Below are 15,054 nucleotides of genomic sequence, written 5' to 3'. Positions count from 1 at the left end.
TTCATTCATTCTTCCGTTTGTTGTCTGATAGAGACTATTAGCAAAAACAAATTCTCTGGAAAAAAAACACTGTTGGCATTTGATGTGTCCAGCACCAAAATATTTAAAAGGAAAAGAGATAATTGCTGGATACCCAGTGACTCAAGGAAAAGACGTAGAGATGTTAATTAACATTGTTCTTAATCATCTATCATCAACAACAAGCATCTCTCCTTTCTCCATATTTCTGATCACAAAGAAAAAGGTAAATAGTGGACCTAACAAAACATTGCGTTCTTAAAGTGGCCAGTAAAAGCAGAACTGTCAGATGGGCACAACTACTACCCTTCCCCACAGAGAATGGAAAAATAGGAAAGGAAACAAAATAATGTAGAGCATTTGACTAATAGTCATATTGTAATTTGTAAACATTTTTTAAATCACTTGCTGAGACCATCAGTCTGGAGATAAAGAACTTAAGCCCAACCGACACACAGGAAGCATCAGTTCTGTCAGAAGTGTGTTGATTTTGGTAACTTCACATCTGCAGCTGTTCCCTCTCCATGTACCCTGTCAGAGCCAAACTAGGAAACGGAACAAAGGTACTGGGCCTAAATCCATCCTGTGATATGCTGAACCACCCACAGCATCTTGGGAAGGAAGTTGTTAGTTTCATGCTGAACAACTAACTCCATCCCACATATGAGAAAAGCCTAGAAAGAAAGAAGTCTAGTCAACACTATTAACTCCTTCACTCCTCATACTCAGCAATGTTCCAAGACTGAGCTGGTCAAACTTGGTTTTAAGTATCATACCTAAATGGTTCTGATTGACATTCAAAGGTACCCGGGGCTACACTGGACATCACACCTTCAGATCTTCTTACTATTATTTAGTGTTGATTTTAAAAACGATTTTCAAATAAGTGGGCCTGAGGATAAACAGAGAGCATTGTGAAAATAGAGGGCAACCACTAAACATCATTAAAACAGCGATACGACAGCGAGGCTTCCGAGAAAGAAAGGTGCTTGACACAAAACCTGATGACCCGAGTTTTGATCCCTGGAATCCACAAGGTCAAAGGAGAGAACTGACTTTAGAGTTGGCCTCTGACTTCTTGCAATGCCATGCACAGTGGCAAGAATGTGCATCACATATGTGTGTGTGTATATATATATATATACATATATATATACATATATATATGTTAAAAATTTAAGAGATATAGATTTGAGTATATTGTGTGAATAATAATTTTAAGATGGGAAGAATCCCCCATTACCCTGAATTTCTGCAGTCACAATCATGTACAAACTATGGCCTGTGAGGCCAAATCCTGCCTAACATCACCATTTTGTAAATAAAGTTACACTGGAATATAGCTAGGTCACTTATTTATACGTTATCCATACAGACATTCTTTGGTATTAACAGCAGAATAGCTGAGTAGCTGCAGCAGAAATCAAATCGCCACAAAGCTTAAAATACTATCTCTTTATAGAAAATACTTCATTTTTGGCTGTAGAATGGTGGGATCACATGTTCTGTTGTACAAAGCCAGATCCTTAAAAAATAATGTGTGTGTGGTATGTGTGTGTGTGTGTGTGTGTGTATATATATATATATATATATATATATATATATATATTCGTGTGTGTTAGGTGTGGGAGGGTTCATGTGCACACATGTATGACTGATGCCTCCAGTCTTATTTTTCAGACAAGGACTCTCACTGGACCTGGGTCTCTCCAATTAATTAGAGTGGCTGACCAGAAAGTCACAACACCTGGCAAGCCTTCTCTCTCCCTCACCACTGGGATTACAGGTGCACTCCCCCATGGGGCTCTGAACTAGGTCCGCGGATTTGTTTGCATAACAAGTGCTTCACCCACTGAGCTACCTTCTTAGTCCACTGCACACCTGGGTTATTTTGTTGATTCCATAACTCCTACCTGAACACCCCAGTATTTTAAAATTTGGGGGTTGGTTCAAAGATATCCCAGTCCTCTGCTTAGAAACATTATAGGAGCAGGTCTAGGCACCAACCCCACACAGATCTGAACAGATGCTTATTTTTTCTTGTGCCCCTGAGACAGATGGTCCTCGGAGAGGGGGAGAAGAATTAGTCCACAAGAGAGAATTCTCTGTGCAGTACTAATTTTGGAAATCCGTCCCTGATCCATCTGGCCAATGAGGATTCCTTAGGAGTACCTTTGCCTAACATTCAGGAAGGGAATCCTGGGTCCCAGTGCCCAAACTTTGGGTATTTACTACGAAAACACCAATACAGCTTTGCACCTTGGCCACTGAGAAAGGTCAAGGGCAGGAGATGTAAAAAATGAAGCCACTGATAGTTCTGTCCTTGAGGATCCTGTTTCAGAGAATTCCCTCAGTTTGCTGACAGTGTTATTTTCTGGGGTGTGCGAAACAACCTTGCTAGTCCTCCCCCAGACACAACAGGAGCAGACCCTTCCTGTCTGGCCTGCGAAACAGCAGCTTTCCTCTACTTGGGGCAGCAGGTTTCCTATCCTTAGCCACCCTAATTCATCTTTGGCACCCTGTCCTTGTTATGCCAAAGGGTGTTTCTCCCTGAACAACAAACCATAAATTTACAGTGTTAATTAGAACTCTGATCTGAGCTTTTCCTCTATTTCATTCCTAATACTTCACATAGTGGAATGCTGGCACATAAACAGGAAGGATTTCAAATGAAGATTATACATAAGGGAAAAGTTAGACAACCAGAAGCAGAGGCATTAAGGGAAGCAACTGCTGACGGTCTTCTCATTTAGTCTCAACCAATAGTACTCTGAAGTCTGATGGGCTTGGTATGAAACCCCTGTTCTACTATTTACTACCTGGGTAATCTCAGAGTCCTTGTCTATAAAACAAAATAACCGAGCTCCTTGTAGCATCACTGTGGGGATTGGGTGAAAATGCGTAAGTCATTAAACCATTTTTTTATAGTGATTTACGGTGACTCCTTAATGTGAACTTAACAATCAATACCAAGCACAGTGCCTGCTAAGAAAACAGTCGCTGTTAGATGCAGACACAAAGGTATACTAGAGAAGACATCACAAGAAATATCCCTCTTAACTTTCTTCTAAATCATGTACTTTAAAACAAACAAACAAAAGTCTAGTTCAGAAAGATTATATTCTGCACACACTCTTCCTATCACTGAAGACACTAGATTTCCTATTTGGGGTCCCAAACCTTGTATGGGGTCTGTTGTGGACATAAGGCCGTTCTCCAGCCTTATGCCTCTCCCAGCTCCCACATCACAGAGAAGGAGAGCACCACCTCAGATAGCTGGAGGCTTCTGCAGATTATGCTATAATCACATCAATGCACTAGGAATGGGTTACACACCCACCATTATCCAGCCGGTTGTAAACGGTTCCTGCTACAAAGAAAGTATCAGCTGCCATAACATAGGAACACAGTATGGTATAGTTACATTTAAGGTGGTAAAGCCCCTTGCTCACATCCAGACTCACTATTTGTTTACAAAAACCTTGTTTCTACATTTTTCTATAGTGGCAGTGATCTTCCAGATAAGTATTCTAATCACACATAATGGATAAGGACCTCATTCGTTAACTTTGCTGTCTGCCATAATGGAATACATGAAAAAAAGCAACTGAGAGGAGGAAAAACTTCTTAAGAGTGGAGACTTAAGAGTGGCAGTCCACCATTGCAGAAGAAGGGTGCTCGCTCACATCCAGGGAGGTCAGGATGCAGAGAGAGGTGGAGTCTGCATTCACCTCAGTTTGCAGCCTCCTTTTTCCTCTTATTCAGATCAGGACCTCTGCACAGGGACAATGCCACCCACATTCACAATGTGCCTTCTCCTTTCAGCTAAGAACTCCCCAAGTGAGTGCTTAATGATGTCCCATGCAGTCTAAATTAACCATCGCTAGGACAATGAACACACTATACAGCAGGAACCAAGATCTGGTTTTCATGAGACTGGGCTGGGGACAAAAGGACAAAGGGTTTTAATAAATGAAAGCTAATACTTGCTTGCATTGTTGTGGAAGCGAATGGGTGGCCAGGGCAGAATACAGAACCCAGCTGCAATGACTTCTCACTGCTGTTAATCTCATGAAGCTTACCTCTGGGGCCACTGCCCTGAAAGCAAAGCAAAACTGCCCTGCCTCCTCTGCCAGATGTTGCTTTTTCCAAGCTCCCTGGGTTTAGATTACACTGAGTTCACTTTCACCCATGTTGTGAGCTAATTACAAAGAATCCAGAAAGGCAGGATCGAACTGGGAATACCGCAGGCTGCGTTAACAAACCCCGGCACCATCTGCTGAAATATCAAGATGCTTGTTTAAGAACTTGCCTGTCAGAGGAAGCCGCAGCAGGGGCGGTGGGGAAGTTCTCTTAATAATTACTTTTTACTTCTCTTTTCAGAAAAGGAGCAGCAGGGCTCTGAGCATGGTGAACATTCCAGAGATGAAAGGCCATCTCTGTTCACCTTCTGTGGGTACTGGTGCTGGCAGGGGAGAATCCAGAGGGCTTCTGTCATCAAAGGAGGAAAGATATAGTCAAAGATATGTGACATAAAGCCAGGTGCAGTGGCTCTGGCCCATACTCTCAGCACTCAGGAGGCTGAGGCAGAAAGGATCACCAGGTGTTTGAAGCTAGCCTGGGCTACAGAGCTTGTTCAAGGTCAGCCTGGGTTGCCCTGAGACTTAAAATGCAACAAAAGACATGAGGCATGCTCATTTTTTTGGTGTTTACCAACTTCTGGAAAGTCCTTTTCCGTTTATAATTGGTAACAGAGACAGTTAAAAAGCATACTACTTAGGGAAATTATCAGACACATGTGATTTTTATCACATGTATGAACAATCCTCCAGTAACTTGAGACTTACTAGCATGGAATCCCTTTTGTAAACTGGATTCTTCACTCCCAAACAGGCACAGTTGAAGACAGCATCAGGTCTGTAGATAAGACTTAAGCCCACAGCAGAACTCCAAGCAAAGGAAAGAAAAGTCTCATGTCTTGTAATGTCACTGCTTAATGAACTCAACACAACCTCCAGTGGTCAGGAACAAAAACAAGGGTAGTAATAGAACAACCACTTTATTTTATTCCTCTATTAAAGAGATTTATTCATTTTCTTCCTTGTGTGATAAGGGAAACAACAGTAATAAGAAAAATAGCAAGCATCTTTTCAGATTTAATGCATGTGCATCTATGAACCATGTCTACACCTTGTGCCTAAGGAGACCAGAAGAAGGCACTGGGTCCCCTGGGACTTGAGTTAACGGATGGTAGTGAGCCACCAAGTATATGCTGGGAATCAAACCCAAGTCCTCTGGAAGAGCAGCCAGTACTCTTCACCTCTATGCTATAGTCTAGCTCCAAGAGCTAACACGTTTTGAGCATGTGCCTAGTAACAGGAATCATGCTAATAGTTTCATCAACACTTTAAGGAAGTACCATTCTTATAGGAGAAAAAAAATGGATGCCTATAGAGATTATAAATCTCAATCAAATAACTCATAACTCATGGGTTAGGCAAAATGGGTAGAGGAGAGATGGAAGCCAAGCTGCTATACTACACAGATCAACTGCCTTTGTGGCCATGGTCCTGGAATACAAATGGACTGACTCACCTTAAGGATGGGAACCATGGAGAAGTAAGATGGCATCTTGCAAGAGCCCCAATATGACGATTCATGGGGACAGCACACAGAGCTCATGGCAACAGAAATACGCCAGGCACCAGAGTCACAGAGAACACCACTGTGGATGTCACTACTGAGCTACCCTGAGTGCTTTGCTAACATGCTTTAACTAATATACTTCTCCTTCCCATAACTGGCTCACACAACTCACCTCTATCCTAGAGACCGAATGATACTATTAACTACAGACACAAAAGCCTGGAGGCATGGACTGACAAGAACCACAAGAGTAATGGGGGAGGCAGGCAAGCCCAGAGTGAGCCTCACGAGGCTCACATCCCATAGACGGCAATTCTGCATTCTTCTGGGATCCTGCCATGCACTCCCTGCATTTATAGACATGACTTATACCCCAAGGAACACACAGGACTACCTCCTGGGCTCAGCAGCCCAAGTACAGTGTCCTCTTAGGTAAGCACACACGAAGGAAACCTTTCCTACACTCCAGTGCAAAACATAACAAGGGCAGACTGCTAATTTAGAGAACGTCTTTCTTCACTCGGGATTGATTTCAAAGTCATTTACCAGAATTCAAAGTTGCCTGGGTCCTGATTCCCGTTTACCAGGAGGCTGGTCATTTTTCATCATTTCGTAGAGGGGTGGCTCCGAGCTTAGCCCTACCATCTGTCGTCCCTCACCAGCCTGAGGGATTCACAGCAGGGCAGCAGAGTTTGCCAACTCTCTCCAGCAGGCTCTAAGGGCAGAGTTGACAAATCACTTCCCAAGCCTGGGTGGAACAGACAGAAAGAACAGTCACCTATGTAGCCAGGCAGAACCGGAAATTCAAGAACAACAGGTCACCACAGAATCAGTATCACCCTCCAGAAAGAAAAGAGCATGCCTGCAGCAACCAGGCCATGGAATTCACTCCGAATTCCACCTTCAGACTCCAAAGGTCTCCAGAACAAAAAGGCTAGAAAAACCCCTCAGTGGTAACTGAAACCTCTTGCTCCATACAACCAAAAATTAATGAAGCTACAAAATAAGCCAACAAGTCTTTAAAATGAGAGCAACCTATTCATCCGTCTCCTGGGAAGAATATTTAACCTTAGAATAGGCAGGGCATTAAAATATTTATGCCTCTAACAATTAAACTTCTAAGATATGGATTTTTGAATATCATCACGTCAGAGAACACCTATTTGTAGGTGGTCCTCAGTCGCCACATAGCTTCCTGCTGTCCATTTTGAGAGGATGAGCGGGTAAGGAAGCAGGAGTGGGATGCTTGTATCCGCAACCCTTTTTATGAAACTACAAGCTTCTTCCAAATACAATTTTAACAAACTGTTTGGTCAGGCATGAGAAAGCGCACTATGCCGGAAGGGACCACAAGCTAACAGGAGCAAGTGCAACCACCCCATGCCCTGCCGCTCACCAGCTTCATACATCCAGCAAACCCTCCAGCCCGAGCTGCCGCCTGCTCACCTCCATCTCACCTAGACATCATGGTAGCAACGACCTGTTCACGATTCTCATTCTTTCACACCACACTTCTCTGACAGGTTTTCTCCCTCTGGCTCAACTCACAATCCTCTTGCCTTACTCTCTCAAGCGACAGCATTACAGGGATGTATATAACTGTCAAGCGCTGGCATTTTCATGTTTAGAATGGTTTGGGCAGCCTATATTTAAGGCCCAGATTTCAAATACAGCTCTGCAAATAGGCACTGGGATGTGACCTTGTTTCTGAAACTTCCACACCTTGTTCTGTAAAACTCTGAGGTGTTTCACAGAGGTGTAAGATAAAGAGAAGCCCTTGGTATGACTGTGTGCTAGTGGATGGCCACATACCCAAGAGTATATAGGCAACACAAACCTGACTCAACTGAGTTTCTAAAAAATGAAGACACAAAGTTGGGTGGACATGAAAGATCTGGGAGATGGGAGTAAATATCATCAAAATAAAATTATGAAATTCTCAAGGAATTAATAATACATTAAAAAAGAGGATCTTCAGAGAAGAATTAGCTTTCTTTCAGCCTTTAGGTCCTCTATAACACCGCCAGAAGTATCTGGCCTTTGATAAATACCATATCCCACAGCATGTGCACACACACCTAACATGAACAACAAGAAAACAGAATTCCTAGAACACGTCTTTCAGAAAATATCCTTACAACGTTAACTTGACTACTGTCCTAAAAACAAACAACAAAAAACACACTTATAAAAGACAAAAACAAAATAAACTTATTAGTAATAAAAAAATAAATTAAGTTAAATTTAAAAAAAATGCCTGCCATCTCCTAACACAGCCTATGTATATCTACGAGTTAATTTTTTTGGAGCTCTTCGCTGAAAATTAAGGGTAAAATAATGTATCCAACCTTCTTCAAAGAGCAAAGGTTGTTAGCACTGTGGCCACTACAAGTTGTGGAGAGATTAATCATGTATGTGATGACAACACAATAGAGAAATAATGGTTTCAATGTTATTGGGGAAAAAAGCCTTTGGGGGGGGAAAGTAAGTGAATTCTCCAGTTCTTCTGTTGCTTAAAATTTTGCAGTACAACCAAAAACCTATTTCATCCCAAAAAGTTTTCATATTGACATGAACACATGTTAATTCTCAGTAAATCTCAACCCAGAATCCATACCCTTCAGCCTTACAAGGACATAGGAGCTGGGGTCAGGCAGCCTGTACTCTCTAACCACGTTGATCAGCAGACTGTTCAAGAGCCTCAAAGGTAGCTGCACTCTCAATGGGTGGACACACAAAAATGCCTAAAGGCAAAGCAGTAGGCGGCCAAGCCAGCTACCAAGAACTGCTCTAAATCAACTTCAAAAAGGAAAAGCAGGAAGGCTGTGTCAGCTGCTGAGTTCTGGTCTGTGTGTGCTGTTCAATGCTTGGCAGGGGCAGGGATGAGAGTTATCCCAGTTAAAGGAAGTGGAATTTTAGAAAAGCTGAGATGTGCAATTCCCCCCCCCCTCTCTTTTGATAGATAAAGAGGGCAAAGACTCTGGTCAACCCATTAAACAGCTTGCTGGAAACTGTTGAGACTCGATTGCGCTGTCCTATTTAATCTTCCTATCGATCAGCACTTCCCCTATTGACTATAGACACTTTGTATCATCCTAGTCTGTTGCAAACATCCCAAGCTCTTTCCTTAGCCCTTCTTGAAAAGAGCGAGGTCTGGCCATAAAGACCTTAATCACACTGAACTCAACTGCCCAAACAACAGCTGGACTACCGTGGCTCTGGGCACAGTCCAACTAATGCCACAAATCATCTGGAAGAACACCTCTCCCAATGTGCATTCCTCCAGAGCCTCAAAGCCAGTTTCTCTGTGTGCAAGGGTCTTTGTTCTAGCCCTAAGTCAGCCTTACGTATATTCCAGCTTGAGAATTACCACACTGTCTGAGTATATGAGCATTTTTTTGTGAGACACACAGACCACCTAAAAACTCTGGGGAAATAGGAAAGGCAGACTGTCATACACAATTGCAGGACTGTCCAGGTATTTAGTTTTCAGTAAGTTCTTGTGTGGCATGAATGCTGTTGCTCTACAGACAATATGTATGTTAACAGGGCACTGGGGAACAGAAACCACAGCCTTCATTCTGTGTACTAGTATGTTTTATTAGCAAATGGATTTGGGAACTAAGTTCACCTGATGTTGAAGGCTTGGGGCAGTGATGCTAAGTAATCAGAATGCCTCCTCAAATACCATGTAGTTCATTTTAGGAAAAACCCTTATCCACGTGTGCACAGGTGTGCACTTCTGCGTAGATAATGTGCACTACCAGGAAATAGTTTTGAGTATTCCCAGATGTAATTTCACATGTTACTGCCCAGTTTAAAAAAAAACAAACAAACCTGGAGGTCTGCAGTTCCAAAAATACGACAACAGCTCAACATCAGTCAGATTGATCATTTCTGCCCAGTGAAGGTGTTTATACTAATAAACCCACAGATGTGTGCATTCTAACAGGACACCAGGCATGCCCACCAGGCAGCAACAAGCCCAACAAGAGCTATACTATAAGTGATGTAAGGACATTCCACACACAGAAAGCTGTCAGATAACAGCTTATCTAGTCACCAAAACAAATCAAACAAACAAACAAACAAACAAACAAAAAAACCCCAAATACTTGTCTTATCAAAGGCAATAGAATAAAGATTCAACCTGAATTTTCCCATTAAAGCCTGCAAACTTTCCTGACCTGCATATATCCCAAGACAAAAACAGAATTACTGAGGTTTCAGTTTCAAATTTAGTTCCCATTCATTCTTAGCGATGAACAGAACACTTATCATTGTACTTACTACCTGGAAACAATCCCTTTTGTCACTTTGTTTAATGATAATTTACAATATTTATGATATTTAATGATAATTATAATAAATAATTACAACTGCTCTACTGTTCTAAACTCGAGGTTTTCCTATATGTTATGTAGATAGAACACATGTCTTTTAGAATAATGAAAATTGGCCCTGCCTAGTGACTTGCTTGTGGTCAAAATTCAGCAAAAGAAAACTGTTTCAGCACCTGAGAGCGGTGGGAGATCACTGCCCCAGTGTGCATTAGAACTCTAAAGGGCATGCCCTATGATTACCTCCTTGGATCTGATTTGGTCAAGACAAGGTGTATGGCAGGCTGTAAATTCTAAGTATAGGATAGTCCACTATACTTTGAGCGACAGCAGTGCAGCTGGATTCCTTATGGCTATCACCACAGCACTGCCACTAAAAAGCAAGAGCTGAGGAGTCTTTTGTTTATAACTACCTTGTTCACTTGGGCCCCCCTCCCCGCAAGAAACAGTATCAAAGACAATTCAACATTATATCTCTGTCCTGCTCTTACATTGCATCACACATGATCTCGATCCCACCACACATAGGGAATAGGTTTATATGATGTCTAACAGAAAATACAGTATAATCAACTCTTTGTATCCCCAATTTTAGGTGGGAAATGAGAACGAAACTACTCAAGAATATAGATAGATGTGTGTGAAATCCAGCAGGCGTGTAGCCTCACAGTTTCTCCTGGAACACATGGATTCCCTTTTTATGCAGTTCCTAGAATGGCTCTTTTATAATCTGTAATTGTTTTCAATCTTAAACCATCCCCAAAGCAAGCAAACAAAACTGGAATGTTGAATACAGCATTTAGGTATGGTGTTGCAATGTAATCCTCATTGGAGGCAGCAAAAGGGTGGAGACAACCTGAATGTGATGTTCAGGGTACACCAAAGTACATAGCAGAGTTAGATTGAGTTCCTTGGAATGCTTGATCTTAGGGTTTTCCAAAAAGAGGGAGGGAGAGAATACATACGTGCAAATGTACTGTATCACTCCAAGGCCTGCATAACTTTGGGACTTCGTTAGAAACAAGGCAAATGCCAGATACGGCCCCTTCATCTTGGATAAGAACTGTGAGCTAACATATACCTCTTTCCTTTGTAGCTTTCACAGTTCATAATATTTTGCTATATCACCAGAAACTGAACCATTCTACAGGGATCTTGTCAGATCTTATGATAGAGAATATAAAGTTTACAGTGAGTCTTAATTTTGAGTAAATGCCAGCTTCCCAGATTTCACCTTTCTTTAATAAAAATACAAACAATAACCTTGTGGGCAATTATGACACACATGTCCCTGTGACAGGTAGACTACGGAAGAAACAGAAAGGTAAGACACCATGAAACATTCCAGTCTAGAAAGTCGAAACATGAACAGGCATGCTTCTGTATTATGGTTTGAATAGAAAATGAACGTGCCCAGCTTGTGTGTTGAGTATTTGGTTTTCCAGTTGGTGGCACTATGTGTGTACGTGTGTGTGTGTGTGTGTGGGTGGGGGACCTTGGCAATGTTAATACCTCAGAGTCCTTTTTTTTCCTATGTAGAACAGGTAATAAATGGCCTCTGTTGCTTAGTGCAGTGCCTGATCTACAATATGTTGTCACATGTAAGCCTTCTCAGTGGTAACTGGAGTAGGAGATGGCAGCAGGACACCCTGGAGCCTGAAGGAAACACCAGAGGATATGAATGCCTCAGCTTTCCTATCCAACCCTTGTCAGCTAGTTCTAGATACTAACCCAGTGTGACTCATGAGCTATCTGGAAGTCACTGTAGAGCCAGAGCATCAAAGTGAAGCAGAGCTGGGTCTAAAATTCAATCCCAGGTGGTAATTCCCAAAGTTAGTACCAAGTCTACCTCGGCGGGGAACCATTGTGAATGCACAGTACAATTTTTTTTTTATTGTTTTGCCTTAGATGCTACTCAGATAAGGTCTATGTTGCATTCAGGGACACCTATGTTAGTGATCTATGGCTTTGCTTTCTGCAGTTTCAATTACCTGTGATTAGCACATTACTACTATAGAAAGAAGAACAAGAAAAAGATGTACTTAGTACTCTCTAGCTCACACATCTGGCCCTGGCCCCTTCCCTCCATCGTTAGTCATGATTCCCTCATTGTTACCACCTTGCTTACCGACATCTCTGCTGGACCCTTATTTAAGATGTCATCACCAACATCAAATTATTGCCAAATCTCAATATTTTAAATGACTCTCAAATACATATTCTTCTAGTCTAATGTTTTTAATTCCCAAGTGTATATTTTGGTTTCCAAGGAAGTTTTAGAACCCAAAGAAACAAGGAATCCATCAAGAGGGGCTGGAGAGATGGCTTGGTGGAAAAAGTGTGTGCCATACAAGTACCCAAATACAAGCTGGGTAAACAAGCTCCTGGATCGGCAAGAGACCTTGCCTCGGAAAACAAAGTGGAGAGTGACAGGGGGCATCTCCAATATCAACCTCCATGTTCTAGGTACATGCATGCACACACATGTACGCACACCCCTGAAAACATGTGTACATACACCACAGCATATTTACAGGCCAGCCATCTACAGTTCATACCACTCACTTTTAATACTCAGAATGGGTAAGGGAAGAAAATACTGTACACTCATGAAACTTTTATGTGGCTGATTTTAAATATGAATCCTGTGGGAGACTATGACACCACTTAAGTATAATGTCACCCAAAAAGAAAAAAAAATGTACAGGAAAGAAAAATTTATTAAAATAACTAGATGAAGCTTCCATTCACCAGTGTTTACATGTCTCCAAGTACATGAAGGGTATTATTGGACAGAGTATGATTAAAGAACTACTCCACCTGACTCAGTAATGGATCCAACCTGGCGGATCAAAAAGATCATCGTCTGGTCAATCAATTGCTATTTAAAAGGCTGTTCTAAATATACCTACACTTAAGTGTCTAATATCTCATAAAAGTCTGATAAGCTTAAATTGATTTAGGGTAGCTAGAAGGAAACAAGGTTTCAATAGTCACCTAAGATTCTCACTTGGAACACAATCACCAAAATCTTTCAAACACCCACCAATTCTACTTCTACCAAAAAGCAATCTACCCTGTTTTCCCTCTACCAATACACCACTAAACTAGCTTTGTACCCAACAGCAGTTTTTACCAGCCTACAATATACAGTTGAGTTCACCAAGATACTGTAGTTAGCAATAAGCTACCCAGGAAATGAAAATCAAATGGCTGCAGTACAGAAAATATGCAGGTGCCTGGTCATTTGTCAACTCTAAACTTGTCTACTATTCTATAAAGAGGGTTACACAGAATTCCCTGCTTCATAGGTGACCATGAGAGTCAGGGGAGAAAATGCACATGAAGAGAATAGTGTGACTCCTAAAGCATTCTGATCATGAAGCAAAGCAGGTAGACATTCTTCCCTCCAAATGACATTTAAAGGCAAGCACACAGACACTATAAAAATAGCAAACAATCCCTTCATTTGGGCTGCTTTTTCTAAAGTGTCAGGAATTAAACTCGAGCCAAGATTCTCTAATAAGGTACTTGAGAAAAAGACAAATTAGTGGGCACCAGACTGTACAAAAAATCTTCCTCATGTTTGCACATGCAAGGCTATATCATGGAAAAGCCCAATGGGTCAAGATGTAAACACAGAAAGAAACACTCCCTTAAAATACAGAATAATGTTTTGATGAATCACGTTCAGGTTTACGTGGAAAGGATGTAGACAGGACGGAGACACAACGCAGCCCCAGCCATCCTGGCTTCCACATACCATCAAGGTGCTGATGCAACTCTGATCAACCCAGCATGCTGATGATCCCACTGCACACTCAATTTGGCTCAGGATCGCCCAATCAAATTTGCTAAAGCAGTCGACTCCAGGAGAATCACCCATTAAAAACAATCCAAATACAGACTCTAAATGTGCATAAGGCCTTTGTGCTCTCCACTGGAGCTTATAGTATCTAACAGCTGCAACTGTGACTATTCTAGCTAATTGCTCTCAGCAACAAAAATAAACAATCGCTCCAGGAAGAAGACTGTGCCCGCCAAATATTAATGAATTTTTTAACAGTCAGAAATTTCGAATTTAGTTTAGAAGCTTTGCTACTGGTAAGTCTCAAATAAAACAGGCAGAGTTAAGGAGGTCCTCCCCCCACCACCCAGAGTACATATCTTGTATTTAATCCTCCCCTCTACCCAGTCCAGCCCCCTCAAAATGAAAAAGGAATGTGCTCTGCGTTAGAAGGAATTTAAGCAATCTGAGATATTTTAACTTGTGTATAACTTTTTAACATATGGGGGAAAAGAGTCACACTGATTGGAGCTATTTTTATCGTGCAGCTCTATCGTAAAAAATAGACATTCACTCATAAGGATGCTTGAATAGAGAGCAGGCCCAATCTACGTCTCATTGTTAAGAAAGAGGTGGAAAAAAGGCTGCCATGCTTTCCAGAGAGCCTCTGATGGTTCGCCTGTGATGTCATGGCAGGATCCAGGTGCACTCTAACGAGTGTCTTTTAAGCTCATCAATCCTTTTAAAAGTGCGCTTCTCCATCAGCTACTTGTCTGCGCACATGCAATAAGGAGCCAGTATTTATCCAGACCCTTGCAAGAGGAAAGATCACTGCAATCAGAGACCTAGGGAATGAGGAGGAAAAAAATTACTCACCTACAATTGGCCTCCCAGACATCCTCTTCCTAGCCCCCATTAGAGAAGAAAGCATTTTCGTTCGCTAAGGAAAGAAAGGATAGATGTAGTTGACTTGCTGGTACTAGGACATCTAGCTGTTCTCTACGGCTTCAGATTCTTCCTTTTCTCATCCAGGACCCTGCTACACAGAACACTGCAATCAAACTGACAAATGAACAGCATGGCAAGCCTTTAGACATTGTCACTCTAAGCTTTACTTTTGAGAGAGACCTCCAGTTTTAGACTTTCAGTTTGTCTTCAGCCCATTCACAAAAATCTAGGGGAATACACTAATGGGAAACAATGCAAAATTCTTGATTTTCATGCCTTTCTGAAATAAGGTAAGCAGCAATCAATACAATAAAA

Source organism: Psammomys obesus, unplaced genomic scaffold (genome assembly GCF_907164565.1).
Source record: "Psammomys obesus unplaced genomic scaffold, mPsaObe1.curated_primary_1811, whole genome shotgun sequence".
Classification (NCBI taxonomy): Eukaryota; Metazoa; Chordata; class Mammalia; order Rodentia; family Muridae; genus Psammomys; species Psammomys obesus.
The sequence above is the reverse complement of the archived record's forward strand: the minus strand, read 5'-3'. Positions refer to the sequence as shown.